This window comes from Anabrus simplex, chromosome 6 (assembly GCF_040414725.1).
Source record: "Anabrus simplex isolate iqAnaSimp1 chromosome 6, ASM4041472v1, whole genome shotgun sequence".
NCBI classification, from domain to species: Eukaryota; Metazoa; Arthropoda; class Insecta; order Orthoptera; family Tettigoniidae; genus Anabrus; species Anabrus simplex.
Genome location: NC_090270.1, coordinates 58,400,406 through 58,414,466, shown reverse-complemented (window position 1 = coordinate 58,414,466; position 14,061 = coordinate 58,400,406). Strand labels below are relative to the sequence as shown.

The following is a 14,061-nucleotide window of genomic DNA, read 5'->3' as shown; positions in this document are numbered from 1 at the left end:
AAGGAGTCGGAGGAACGTCATACCAGACGACTATCGTTAAAATCCAAGAGGAAAAACCTCCTAAATTCTCCAGTTAAGAAGATTATACTGCTAAAGAATTTCTGATTAATGTAGCGGAATATTTTCAAGAACATAAGATTAGCGAGGATAGAAAGCTAAGAACAGTTGCCCGATTACTTGAAGGCAAAACTCTTTCTTGGTATTCCGTATTCAAATTTAATTTCAAGGCATATTCTGATTTTGAGAAGGCTTTAATTGACCGTTTTTGGAACGCAGAAACTCAACACCTTATCAAACTTCAACTGTATTCGAGAAGGTATAACACCTCCATCAATACTTCTCGATATGCAGATTTTTTATTATCTCAGTTGAAGAAGATGCAGTATTTAGATCCTCCTCTGCCTGAGAAGGAACTTATTCAGGTTATTACATTACAATACCCTTCTCACGTTCAAGAGAACTTAGTAGCTGCGAACATTCAGAACTTGGATCAATTCGATGCTGTATTACGACGTCTTGATACTGCTCATGCACAGGATACTTTTAAACCGAGCAAGAGTAAGGACATAGCGGCTCATCCAGTTCAGGTTAGTGCTTCTGAACAACCACAACAAAGTCCAGAACGAACGGATAGAAAGGAAGAAAGGGATACTCAATCGTTACCTATGCGGTATAGAGGGTTTAGGAAACGCCCATACCGTGGCCAGATGCCATACCATACCAAACCTACTTGGTTAAAACAAGAAAAGAAACAAGAGAGTAGAGACTCAAATAATTCGGACTTGCACAAACGATGGAAGGACACACAGGACTACCTCCATCAGATGAAACAAGAGGGTCAACAACCCGGAGCGACTTCTCTGGAATATCAAGAATATCATAGGAGAAACAACACCTTTGGTCAAAATCCAGAATCCACAGGTGCTGTTACCAGAAAAAACTTAATTTTTTCAAAAATAAGATTGCCTGAAAATGAGGAGGTCGGGTCATTTCACGTAGACATAATAAATTATTGGCACATCGATGATGACTTAGTGTTTGAGGACGAGTTACCTATTCGTCAACATGTTCAACGAAGTTTACCCATAATTAGTATTACCATTGGGGATTCCAAGTATCATCATTAGTGGACTCGGGAGCGCAAGTGTCCCTAATTTCTGACAAACTGATAACATTGATTAAGGATAAATGTGATCTTCTGATTTTGCCAGTTGCACAAGTGAAGATCAAGGGTATTATTCCTGACCGGAACATCAAATGCAAACAGCAAGTATTCCTTGAGTTCACCATTAATGAGGAAGTGTGTGAACATGTCTTTCTGATAGTTTCGCCTATGAAATTCAACCTTATTTTGGGTTCAGACTTTTTGTCTAAATATAAGGCTACAATTGACTACTCTGCCAACACCATTCATCTATGTAGGATTGGATCTGTAGAGTTGCAGCTGGTGGATGGTGAAGATTTTAGGCTTCAAGGGATTGATTTACCCTGTACACAAGCCGATGGTGTGATTGGCGATGCCGCCCCAGTCGACCAGGTACTGAAAGAAGAGGGTGATCCCGAGGAAGAAGAGGGACCCGTGTCAGAAGAAGAAGGAGATCCCGATGAAGAAGGACCCATTGATGAAATTTTAAATGACAAAGGGCCCGATTTTCTCACCTACATCTCCATTGTAACTGAAGCCCCAGATTACCACCCTGACATAGCAGCGGCGGAGGAAGAAATCTATCAAGCTTATCCGGACGTCTTTGATGAGAAGCCCGGAGAAATTAAAAATTTTAAGCACCACTTCAACGTCAAGGATGCTTCGCCTTATAAACGCAAACCATATCCAGTGCCCGAGAAGTACGTGGATGAAACCAGGACACTGATTCGTCAGATGGAGGCTGAGGGAATTATCTCAAAATGCGTTACGCCCTATATTAATCCACTTACCATAGTAAGGAAACCTGGTGGTAATCTACGTTTGTGTTTGGACGCTCGTGCCTTGAATGACCGACTGGTCCTTGAATATGACCACCCTCCTCCGCTTAAAGATGTCATTAAGCGATTTTATGGAAAGAAATATTTTTCAGGTATGGGCATGACATCATCGTACTTCCATATCGTACTGGATGAACATAGCCGGCTCTTCACTGGATTTATCTTCGACAATATTACCTATGTCTTCAACCGGCTGCCCTTTGGCATTAAGAACTCGGGAGCCGTTTTAATAAGAGTGTTGGAAAGCCAGTTATCTGATAAAGTAAAGGCCATCGCCACTATTTATGTCGACGATATCTTGATAGCATCTGATACATGGGAACAGCATTTGGAAGACGTACTCACTGTACTTAAGGAATTGAGAGAAAAGAACTTTAAAATTAATTTGAAGAAAAGTCAATTTTTCAAGACGGAAGTTCTTTTTCTTGGGCATGTCATTAGCGGGGAGGGCATCCGCCCAAATCCTGCCAAAATTCAATGCATTGCGGATTTTCCTAGGCCTTGCAGGATTAAGCAAGTTCGGCAATTCCTGGGACTTTGCCAATTCTTTTCGCAACATTGCCCTCAGTACACAGAAACTGTAGCGCCTCTCCAGGAATTACTGAAGAAAAACAATCGCTGGAAGTGGACTACTGAATGTGAGCAATCCTTTATTGCTACTAAAAGAATGCTCAAAAATAATGTGCAGCTCTGCTATCCTAATTACGGGTGGTTTTTCCATATTGAATGTGACGCCAGTAAGATAGGAATTGGAGCCGTTCTTTACCAAGTCGACCCTAATAGGCCCGATGTCAAGTTGTTCATTTCATTTGTGAGTCGGAAGCTTAGGATACATGAAAAGTCATACACCATTACGGAGCTAGAAGCCCTAGCGATTGTATATTCGCTTTTGTATTGGAAAAAGGTTGTCTTTGGGTTTCCAGTCACCATTTACACGGACCACAAGGCACTTACCTTCATTCTGTCTTCCGACCTTACGAATGAACGAGTCACCAGATGGGCATTATTCATCCAACAATTCAGTGTCTCTATTGTGCATCGATCTGGAAAGAACAACGTATTAGCCGACGCTCTCAGTAGGAATCCTTCCGATGCGGCCGTAGCTTGTCCAATTTCAGTCACTAATAGTGATGACGAAGAATTTCTGAGAAAACTTCGATATCTAGCCCAAGCCCAACGGAGAGATCACAGGCTCAGAGAAATAATTCGCTTCTATGAAGGATCGATTCCACAACATGATCCAGACTATGCACGGATCGAGCAGGCAGCCCAATCTTTTTCTTGGGACAACAACCTACTCTACAAGTACATTAATACAACCAAGACTGCTAAAAGGATTTATGCCCCGGCTAAACTTCGGGAAGCCATCATCTGGCATTGCCACTTCATCACAGGACATGCTGGAGTAGACAAAGTGGCTAGTGTAATTAAGGAAAGGTTCATCTGGGAATACCTCCGTAATGATATAAGAAAGACCATAAAAACCTGTGACTTTTGCCAACGGATTAAACCAAACAGTTACCTTATGAGGGAATATCCGAGGCCTATCATTCCGGAGAATCCACGGGAGGTGATGGCGCTTGATCTGTACGGCCCACTTCCAAAGGCGACCAGGGGTAACAAGCACGTCTTAGTTATTGTTTATATCTTTTCAAAATTCACCATGTTGTTACCTATCCAGAAGGCAAACACTGGAAATATTTTAAGGAGACTCCGCAGGAATGACTTCCCTGAGATGGGGAAACCTACGTTTCTACTAACAGATCATGGAAGCCAGTTCATGTCTGCAGAATTCCAGGCGGCGATAGAAGAATTGGAGATTCATCATATAATGAATTCCATTCGTCATCCCGAAGCCAACCCTGCTGAGCGATTGATGAGAGAAATTGCCAGATTCTGTCGGGTCTACTCCCAGCAGGAACACTGGAGATGGATTGAAGTACTTCCAGTGATGCAGAAAATAGTCAATTCCACTGTCCACGAATCTACCGGAGATATTCCGATGTTGGTGCATCATGGGCATATTCCTCATCGCCCTTGGGATGCTATTCTTCCTGCTCCGCCTGATGCAGCCATCGGTCAAGAAGCAAGAATCGCTAAGGCCCTGGGAAAATTGAGAAACGCAGCAGATATCAGACAGCGGAGAAATAGGAATCGAAAATTCAGACCACCCTTGCAAGTGGGAGACAAGGTGTTAATTCGCAAACCTGCGATGTCTCGTCCGGAATTGAGGATCTATGCGAAATTTTGCCCCTTGTACATTGGACCTTTCAGGATTTCTAGATCTTTGGACAACGGTGCTTATGAGATCACAAGGTTAGATGGCAACCTTGAAGGCATCTACAATGCTTCCAATCTCAAAAAATACTTTGAATAAGGTTAACTAAAGAAAATCCTCATCGTATTTTCTTTTCCCTGAGAGGGAGGGATATGTACCGGTTATGACCCGTACGTGAGTATTTTTTGAGTATAAATTACATTTAATTACCACGCGTAATGTTCTGAGCACGCCTGGTTTGTTTACCGTCAGCGGGGCAAGCAAGCGAGTGAAGGACAGCTGTGAGCTGTGACGTAGCTACAGGGGCTAGTTAGACCACCCGCCCGTCACACCACGTGTTCGCAGCCTGGACTCGTATATTCTGGACTCCACGTCACATCTTCTGGATTGTTCGACGGGGAAAATTTTGTACCTCCCGTAATAATTTTGCTAGCGGCTTGAGCGATATGTCATCTTGTTTGGGATCACCTGAACGTCGCAATGCTCGAGTTTCAAGTAAATCCATCGAGGGATTAAGGAGATATTCAGTCAAGCCGTATTGTGACGTAGACGTCCCGGATCGAATAAAAGGAGGGCCCACTGTAGCCTGTTCACTCAGTTACAGCTGAGTACTCAGCGTGGACACTCTCGCTGCTACTATCGTCGTGTAGTGACAGTCCCGACGAGGAACTCTGTAATTTTCTGAGTATTCATAAAGTGAACTTGTATTTTTTCCGAGTGTGGGAGAACGAATTTTCCAAGTATTCTCAAGTGGACTTGCAATATTTCGAGTGTTAAAGAACATTTTCTAAGTCTTCATAATTGAACTTACAATATTTACTGGTGTTCGAGACTGGAACTTTTCCAATTATTCATGAAATAGACTTGTATTATTTACGTGTGTTAAACTCATAATTGGACTTGTATTATTTACGTATGTTAAAGAACGAATTCTTCATAAATTGAACCTGCAATACTTGCGAGTGTTAAGAGACTCATTCCTCTAATAAACAGTGATTTACAAACTTTGATAGTGATGATCACTGAATGTGCTTAAAGTTCTCGTAAACATAAATTTGTGATTTTGCCGGTACTGGTTCAAAGACTTATAAACTTTGCCGGTGATGAACTCTAACTTCATTCAACGTCTTTAAAACATAAATTTAGGATCCCACCTTTGTTTATTCAGAGACTTGGATACCTTGCCAGTGATAGACTATAAATTTATTCATGTGGAGGGACTTGTGTTTTTCGTACATGTTCACTCAAAGACTTGTACATTCGCCAGTGTTAATTCAAAATTTTATAAATTTCGTCAGTGATGAACTTTAAATCTATTCAGATTTTCATGTGGATGGACTTATGTTTTTCGTCCGTGTTCATTCAAAGACTTGTACCTTCGCCAGTGGTGAACTTGAAATTTGGTCATAGTTTCATGAGAAGGGATTTGTGTTTTTTTTTTTTTTTGCCAGTATTTATTCAGCGACGAAGACTTTTGCTAGTGGTGAACTCTGAAATTATTTTCCTCGTATACAGAGACATATCATTTTTACGAGTGTTAAATTTTGAAAGTCTTGTTGAATAACAACCAGTGACTTCGCTAATAGGTTAATCACCCAAGGTTTTTATGAACTCAGATTTATCAGTACTGCGAGTGACCTTGGAGACATCAACCCTCTCAGTCACATTGGACTGAGGTAGTAAATGATTATCTGCAACATCACCAGGATCATCGGGGTTCAACCTGGGCCTCGAAAGTTCGAGGCACCTCTACCTTCTACCAACCCAGACAGTCCAGCCGCTTCTGTACGGAGTCCCTGGAATCTTCTGGAACGTGATCCAACCTGCCCGGCTTGGTGAACTGGAGAATCCGAGCCATATTATAGGACTATGTGGAAGACAACTTATATCTACCTGGAGGTGATGTGCAATTTCATGTCTTATATGAATAAACTCGTGTTCAGTCAAAGTCAAAGTTTTTTTGTAGATAGGACCCTACCTCCTGTACCGAGCCCTAGCTACTAGTCACCCAGTTTTTGCCCTGAGAACTATATACTTGCTTACTTTAAAATATAATCTGTGAGTCGGGCTCTTTTACCGGTACAGTACGTAGCTTGTTTGAATGCATGTGTGAATGTGGGAACGAATTACATTGTACTCCTTTTTTTCCACTAATTATATAACTGTTACCCGATGCACTGCGTCACTGTAGACCATCAGTCTGCTACGAATGGTGCATGTTATGTGATAAATTACTTGTTTCTACTATCGTCAGTATCACCAGTTACGAACCGAGTCATGTTTAGCCGATAAGTTACCATATTTCCCGCTTTTAAACTACAGACTGAATATGAAAGCCTCTTCTCCACTATCACAATTGCCTTATTTATTTATTTATTTATTTATTTATTTATTTATTTATTTATTTATTTATTTATTTATTCCTAGTAGAGGTCCACCTCTGTGTTGTAGTGGTTAGTATGATTAGCTGCCAACCCCAGAGGCCCGGGTTTGATTCCTGACTCTTCCACGAAATATAAAAAGTGGTACAAGGGCTGGGACGGGGTTCACTCAGCCTCGGGAGGTCAGCTGAGTAGAGGGGGGTTCGATTCCCATCTCAGCCATCCTCGAAGTGGTTTTCCGTAGTTTCCCATTTCTTCTCCAGGTAAATGCTGGGATAGTACTTAAGGACACGGCCGCTTCCTTCCCCCACATCGAGCTCGATAGCTGCAGTCGCTTAAGTGCGGCCAGTATCCAGTATTCGGGAGATAGTGGGTTCGAACTCCACTGTCGGCAGCGCTGAAGATGGTTTTCCATGGTTTCCCATTTTCACACCAGGCAAATGCTGGGGCTGTACCTTAATTAAGGCTACGGCCGCTTCCTTCCCACTCCTAGCCCTTTCCTGTCCCATCGTCGCCATAAGACCTATCTGTGTTGGTGTGACGTAAAGCCAATAGCAAAAAAAAGTTTCCTTTCCTCTTCTTTGTCTATCCCTTCCAATGTCCCCATCCCCACACAACCCCCCTGTTCAGCATAGGAGGTGAAGGCGCTTGGGCGAGGTACTGGTTCTCCTTCCCTGTTGTATCCCCCGATCCGAAGTCTCACGCTCCAGGACACTGCCCTTGAGGCGGTAGAGGTGGGATCCCTCGCTGAGTCCGATGGGAAAACCAATCCTGGGGGGTAAATACATTCAGAAGAAGAAAGATTCCTAGTAGTTTATCGCCGCACTATCACATTGGAAGTTTTCGACGAAACAAGGTGGGTTTATCTCGTTAGAAAATGGAAAACTATAGCAAACTATCTACAAGGCTGCCAACGGTAGGATTCGAACCCACTGGCTACCGCATGGACAAGTTGCTCGTCCGTATTTAGCTAATCTAACCTGTATTCAAGAATGTGGCTAAGTGTCAGAGCGGGCCGAAAGCCCAAACTTCACCACTTGTAAAGGCATGCATGCATGCATGCATAAATAAATAAATTAAATAAATAAATAAATAAATAAATAAATAAATAAATAAATAAATAAATAAATAAATAAATAAATAAATAAATAAATCCGTGCCCAGTGGGTAAGATCATGTGTAGCCTAATGGTGCTGCGTCATTTGTCGGCTTATACAGAAGAACTGTACTTCTTTTATGGCTTCCGAGGAATAATAGTGGTTCTACTTGTGGTGTTACAAGTGAGTAAGTGTTATCTTGTGATTTTCTTGTTATATAACAGGGTTTTTGGTTAATATTTAATATGAATTTCATGCCGTAAATGTCCGCCATCTTGGTAAATACGACAATTATTCCATAGATAACACGATCTAGAGGTCACTTCATATATCTAGTGAACATTTTTTATATAACTGCACTCATTTTGTTTCCTTTGTCATCAATTCCATAGAAACCACGAATAAGATATGCAATATTCCTTTGACTATCAGCGTTGCCAAGGCCACACTGCCGGCCACTATATTGTCAGCCATTTTTAAGCCTGGCAATGTGACGCATATGTAATGGACAGCATAATGCATTATTACCTGGTCAGCTCACGTGGGGGTTTAGTTCCGAACTGAGTACGAACTAAGCATAACCCTGCGTGAGACACTGGGATGGGGCCCTCAACCCCGACACGGCGCGTCCCAATGGCTAATAGGGGAAGTCTCCTGTAGATATACAGGACAAGTGTGAATAAGACGTAGTCAAATAAGCACTCGCGGATCAACTGAGGAAACTAGAACTGTGGTCAACGGCTTCGATGGCAGAAGAGGACATGTGTCTCAATGGCTGAGAGGGCGGAAGAACCAAAAATAAAATCCACCTCGCGTCTGACTCGGATCGAGCGGTGAAGTGGTCAGCGTCTGTTTACCTAGTAGGTACGGCTGTATAGTTATGTTCCAGGAACTAGCAATCCCTGGTCCTAATTTCCCAGTGGAAACACTGGATCAATCTTTGATTACAAGCTATGATGATTCGTGAGAGTAAAATCAGCATTACCCCAGGTGGTAACCAATCCACCCGTCATGAGACGGCTACTGGGTATTCGGATTCTGGGAAACCCAGGCAATCACGAACACAGAGAAAGTCGGAGTTCTCTGGCAAACTAACATTCAAAACCGTCACATACATTGGCATGTTCAATGTAAATACCTTAATCCAACCTGGTAAATTGCACAATGTTGCAACGGAACTAGATCAACAGAAAATTCAGATACTTGCCCTGCAGGAAACGAGATTCACTGATGAGGAAACAGCTGATTATGGAAACTACCGTATCTTCAAGAGTAAAACGGAGCGGAGAGTTGGTAAGGGAACTCCCTTACTAGGAATGCTCTTCATGGTACATAAAAGTATTGTAGACTCAATGAAAGAAGTTACTCCCATAAGTAACCGGCTCATGACAATGCGAATCCAGTGTGCTAACAAGAAATATACAATAGTGAATGTACATGCACCCACTAACGCGGACAATAAAAAAGAACCGCAAAAAACTGATGCATTCTGGGCTAAACTTCAGAAAATCATGGCGAAGATTCCAAAAGAGGATACAGAAATTTTGCTGGGCGACTTTAACGCACAAATTGGTAAAGAAAAAGAACACCAGAAAACTGTTGGCAAATTCCCTGCTCACAAATTCACTAACAAAAACGGGTTGAGACTCGTTGAACTGTGTCAACAAAACAATCTTAAAATCATGTCAACTTCTCTGAGAAAATCTCCACGGAAACAGAAGACCTGGAGGTCTCCCGTTCCAGGGATCGGTGAATTTCAAATCGATCACATTGCCATCTCTCATCCCATGCAGAGAGAGGTACACGATGTTCAGGTACGCCGAGGAGCAAACGTCGATTCCGATCACTACCTAGTGAGAATAAAGGTAAAATTCACCCCGAAGAAAATTCATCATAAGAGGTCACAAATACCGAAGTTTGATACGACACAGATTGGAAATACTAATCTGCAAGAAGTGTGGGAAAGGGAACATGCAGGCACCTGGGAGAAATTCCGCAACAAAATCATCCAGAAAGCTCGAGAGCAAATTCCCCTGAAAAAGAATACTAAACACCCTTGGTGAAATTCTGAGTGTGAACGTGCCTTGAAGGAACGAAAAGAAGCATTCCAGAAATACAACAGCAAGAAATCACCAGAAAACCAAACACATTTCAATGAAACTTGAAAACGAGTAGCCAAAATCATCAGGCAGGTCAAGAGAAAACACCTGAAGCAACAACTGGACTCGATTGAAGACAACTTTCGTAACTACAATGTACGAGATTTCTACAGGGAATTCGGAGGACAAGTCCGTGGGTACGCTCCTCAAAACCTGGCTTTCAAAAGATCAGATGGAAAACTTGCACTCAGTAATCAGGATAATTGTCAAGAATTAGCACTTTACTTCGCTGATCTCCTCAACTGTCCAGAGCCCCTCACAAGATTCCCTCAAGAACCCCCAAGGCACACTTTCCCAGAATCTCCACCACCGACAGAGGAAGAAATCCGCGGCCACATCCTCAAACTTAAAAACAATAGGACCTCCGGAGAAGATGGCATCATTGCGGAACTTCTGAAAGATCTTGGACCTAACTCCCTCAAGGAGCTCACTCAAATCATTACAGATATCTGGCAATCGGAGGAATTACCTCAGGACTGGAAGTGCGCCCGCATCCACCCATTAGACAAAAAGGGAGATAAGACTGACGTAAACAATTACAGGGGCATTTCTCTTCTCCAAATGACTTACAAAATTCTTTCAGCTTGCCTTTTGAAGAGAACGCAAGAACAACTTGAACAAAGTATTGGCGAATATCAAGCAGGCTTCCGCCCTGGTCGCTCGTGTGCAGAACAAATATTCAACTTGAAGACAACACTTAAATACAAAGCATTGAGGAACAAACCGGTCATCTGCATTTTTGTTGACTTCAGGAAAACGTACGACTCGGTTGATCGACAGTCTCTCTTCGTTGTTCTTGAGGAACTGGGGCTTGATTCCAAGACCCTCAACCTCATCAAGGCAACACTCACTGACACTATCTCCAAAGTTAAATTCATGGGGGAGATCTCTGAACCATTCCCGATTAAAACTGGCGTCCGACAAGGTGACGGCTTATCTTCGCTTCTTTTCAACCTCGTCCTAGACAAAGTCATCCGCGAGTGGGAAAAGGTATTGAAAGACATGGGATACTGGCGCCCCATACGACTAGGACGACCCAAAGACGGTATTGAGATATCATGCCTCGCTTTTGCAGATGACCTGGGCATACTTACAGATGATGTATTCACAGCCGTTAAACAAATGGAAACCCTTAGCGAATGTGCTGGAAAGGTTGGCCTACAAATTTCCTTTGAAAAGACCAAGTTCTTCTGCTCAAAATTTGACATCCAAAATTTGAACACGACACATGGGCAAATCAACCGAGTACCACAATTCAAGTACTTGGGAGAAATACTTGAACCAACGGGAGGCGAGAAGGCTGCCCAGAAAATTCGCCTACAAATATTTCGGAAAGCCTACGGTAGGGTTCACAACATATACAATAAAAAGTGCTTGTCCCGCCATGCAAAGATCAGATACTATAATACAGTAATAAAGCCCGAAGTCTTATATGCCAGCGAGACCCTTACACTAAACGGGAAAGGTGACCTAGAAAACATTTTAAAAGAAGAAAGAAGAATCCTGAGGAAAATTCTCGGCCCCCGAAAAACAGAAGATGGATATAGACTGAGGTCACGCAAAGAGACAGAAGAGCATTCCAACATTGCAGCAGATATCCGCAAAAGACGTCTGAAATTCTATGGGCACGTCCACAGATTGCCGGCAAGTAGACTGACACACAAGATTCTCACCTACATAGAACATCTAAAAAATATTCCATGGGTACTAGAAGTGAAGAAGGATCTGGAAAAAGCCCAGATAAACCCAAATGACACCGCGGACAGAAACCCTTATAGGAAAAAAATTAATGGATGGAAAGTGCAACCAGAGAACGAAGTGAAAAAGAAGACTGGAGCAAAGTGGACAGAAGAACGAAAAAGGATCCACGGAGAAAGGATGAGAGCTGTTTGGCAACTCAGAAAACAGAATCGTTAGAGCTTTGCGTGATCCATTGGGTCCATACGCACATAATAATAATAATAATAATAATAATAATAATAATAATAATAATAATAATAATAATAATAATAATAATAATAATAATAATAATAATAATATCCCCTTAGTCCGGTTTCTTGATACGGGATCGAGGATGAGGTAAGATGAATTTATATGGCATATTTTTACGGACGGATGCCCTTCCTGACAGCAACCTCAGCTGAGAATTAATGAAGATGAAATAAATTATGGTGAATGGAAATGAGTAAGGAGTTGGAAGAAATCGGCTGGGCCTATGAAGTGGAACTGTCCCAGCATTTGACTGGAAGTGACAAGTGACAGAAAACCATTCACAGGACAGCCAACGGTGGGGTTCGAACCCACGCGTTTTCCTTAGCCGTAGCGCGTAAATATATAGATAAATAAATAAATAATTAAACGAATGGCATTATTCACATTCTGACCCCGACATTATTAGGTTTACAAAGCCAGCAAGACTTCAAATTTCATGCTTTTCTTATACCTTCATTCTTTATTCATCCCCTTTCGTCCAGGAGTAGAGTTATGAGGGAAGAATTACAGTATATCATCAGTGTTTCACTTTAAGACAATAATCACCGTCACTACCAATGAGTGACACTACATCTCAGCCATGTCTACTCGTCTTGTTCACAATTCTCTTCTCTCTGTTAATAATTCAGTTATTCTTCTTGTTCCTCGTAATGAAACAATATTCCTAACTTCTCAATTTGGGTTTCTTGTTGGACTTTTAAATTATATGTTTTTTTTAACCTCTCAAGAGTTTCACTGAGAATGTATCAACTGAAGCGGGAAGCTTTAAGACTTTTTAAAATTCGCTTGATCTCTTTCCCCCATCCCGTAACTTCTTTCCTCTGTGGTTGAATGCTTAGCAATGCCAGGTGACCATTGAGGTATTACTGATCTGCAAAATGGGACCTGAATGAACACACTGTATGTAGGCTGTGCCATTATCTGGTGTTAATGTGCTTTCTGCCAATTAAGGATTTCATGTATATGGATCAAAAATCACAGCAGTAGAACCAGAATTATGTGGTATGCGTATGCGCAGCTTTTCGCCCATAGGGACATCTTTTTGTTAATGGAGAATGATTTCTCCTCTACCAGGTTAGTTAGTCCTTATTTATTAACTAGGTGGGGCTGTGCAGACATTCAAGGCTCCGATATGTATGAATAAAGAAGGGACAGCTGTGAAATGATGTAGTTATGAGTAAGGTTCGGATCTTATGGAAAAGTCATATTTCTTTCCTGAGGTCATTTTATCCGAAACCTTAAAAATAACTGTGAATGATGAGTTCCTGACCTCGTTTAAAGCAATTTTATGTTGCATATAAGTGCATATTTTATGTTGCATATAAATACATATTTTGACTATTTTTATTTCTTTGGTCATATTGTGCTCATTGTAGTGATAAAAGGACATTTTTGGATGTATTTTCAGCATTTTTGTATAAATGAGGCGCCGTTTTTTAACAAGGTACATGTTATCTACATCGATGCTCTAGTAGTTGTAATTTTCTTTCTTTTCCAGAAACAAATAAACTGGAGGTAGCAGGTTTAGAAGACATGATTCCAAGAAAGAGATGCTGTACGAATGTACGCCGACAGATAACAAAAACATGCCAATATATTTCATTTATGTAACTTAATACCTTTTCAGAAAAACATAATCAGAACTGTGCCTCAGGGCTATGATACTGAATGAATGTACAGAGTTTTTTAGTTTAGCTACTGCAGATTTGTCAGTTTGCATGATTAAATGGGTCTCCGTATTATCGCTAATTATTTTTTGACACATTTAATGTTGGTAGTACTGCAATATTTGCTACCTATCCCTAAAATTTTTAAGTCATATTTTACCTATTTTGGGTCATATTTAGCTAGTTTTTAGGGTATATTTGCTTGCATATTTTCTTTTGGTCATAAACTTCCGAACCCTAGTTATAGGTATAGTTGAAAAGAGTGTTGATTTTACAAATTTCTAAATACCGAGCTCGATAGCTGCAGTCGCTTAAGTGCGGCCAGTATCCAGTAATCGGGAGATAGTGGGTTCGAGCCCCACTGTCGGCAGCCCTGAAGATGGTTTTCCGTGGTTTCCCATTTTCATACCCGGCAAATGCCGGGGCTGTACCTTAATTAAGGCCACGGCCGCTTCCTTCCAATTCCTAGGTCTTTCCTATCCCATCGTCGCCGTAAGACATATC

At 41.5% G+C, this 14,061-nt stretch overlaps 1 long non-coding RNA gene across 1 annotated transcript in view; it reads left to right on the top strand.

The window, feature by feature from the left end:
* The window catches only part of LOC137501266 (uncharacterized), a 423,792-nt gene extending 410,318 nt beyond the window's left edge, over positions 1-13,474 (top strand). The window contains exon 3 of the long non-coding RNA XR_011018446.1: positions 13,389-13,474. This is a non-coding gene — a long non-coding RNA (uncharacterized lncRNA). The remainder of the gene's footprint in view (positions 1-13,388) is intronic.
* The last annotated feature ends 587 nt before the right edge of the window (positions 13,475-14,061 follow it).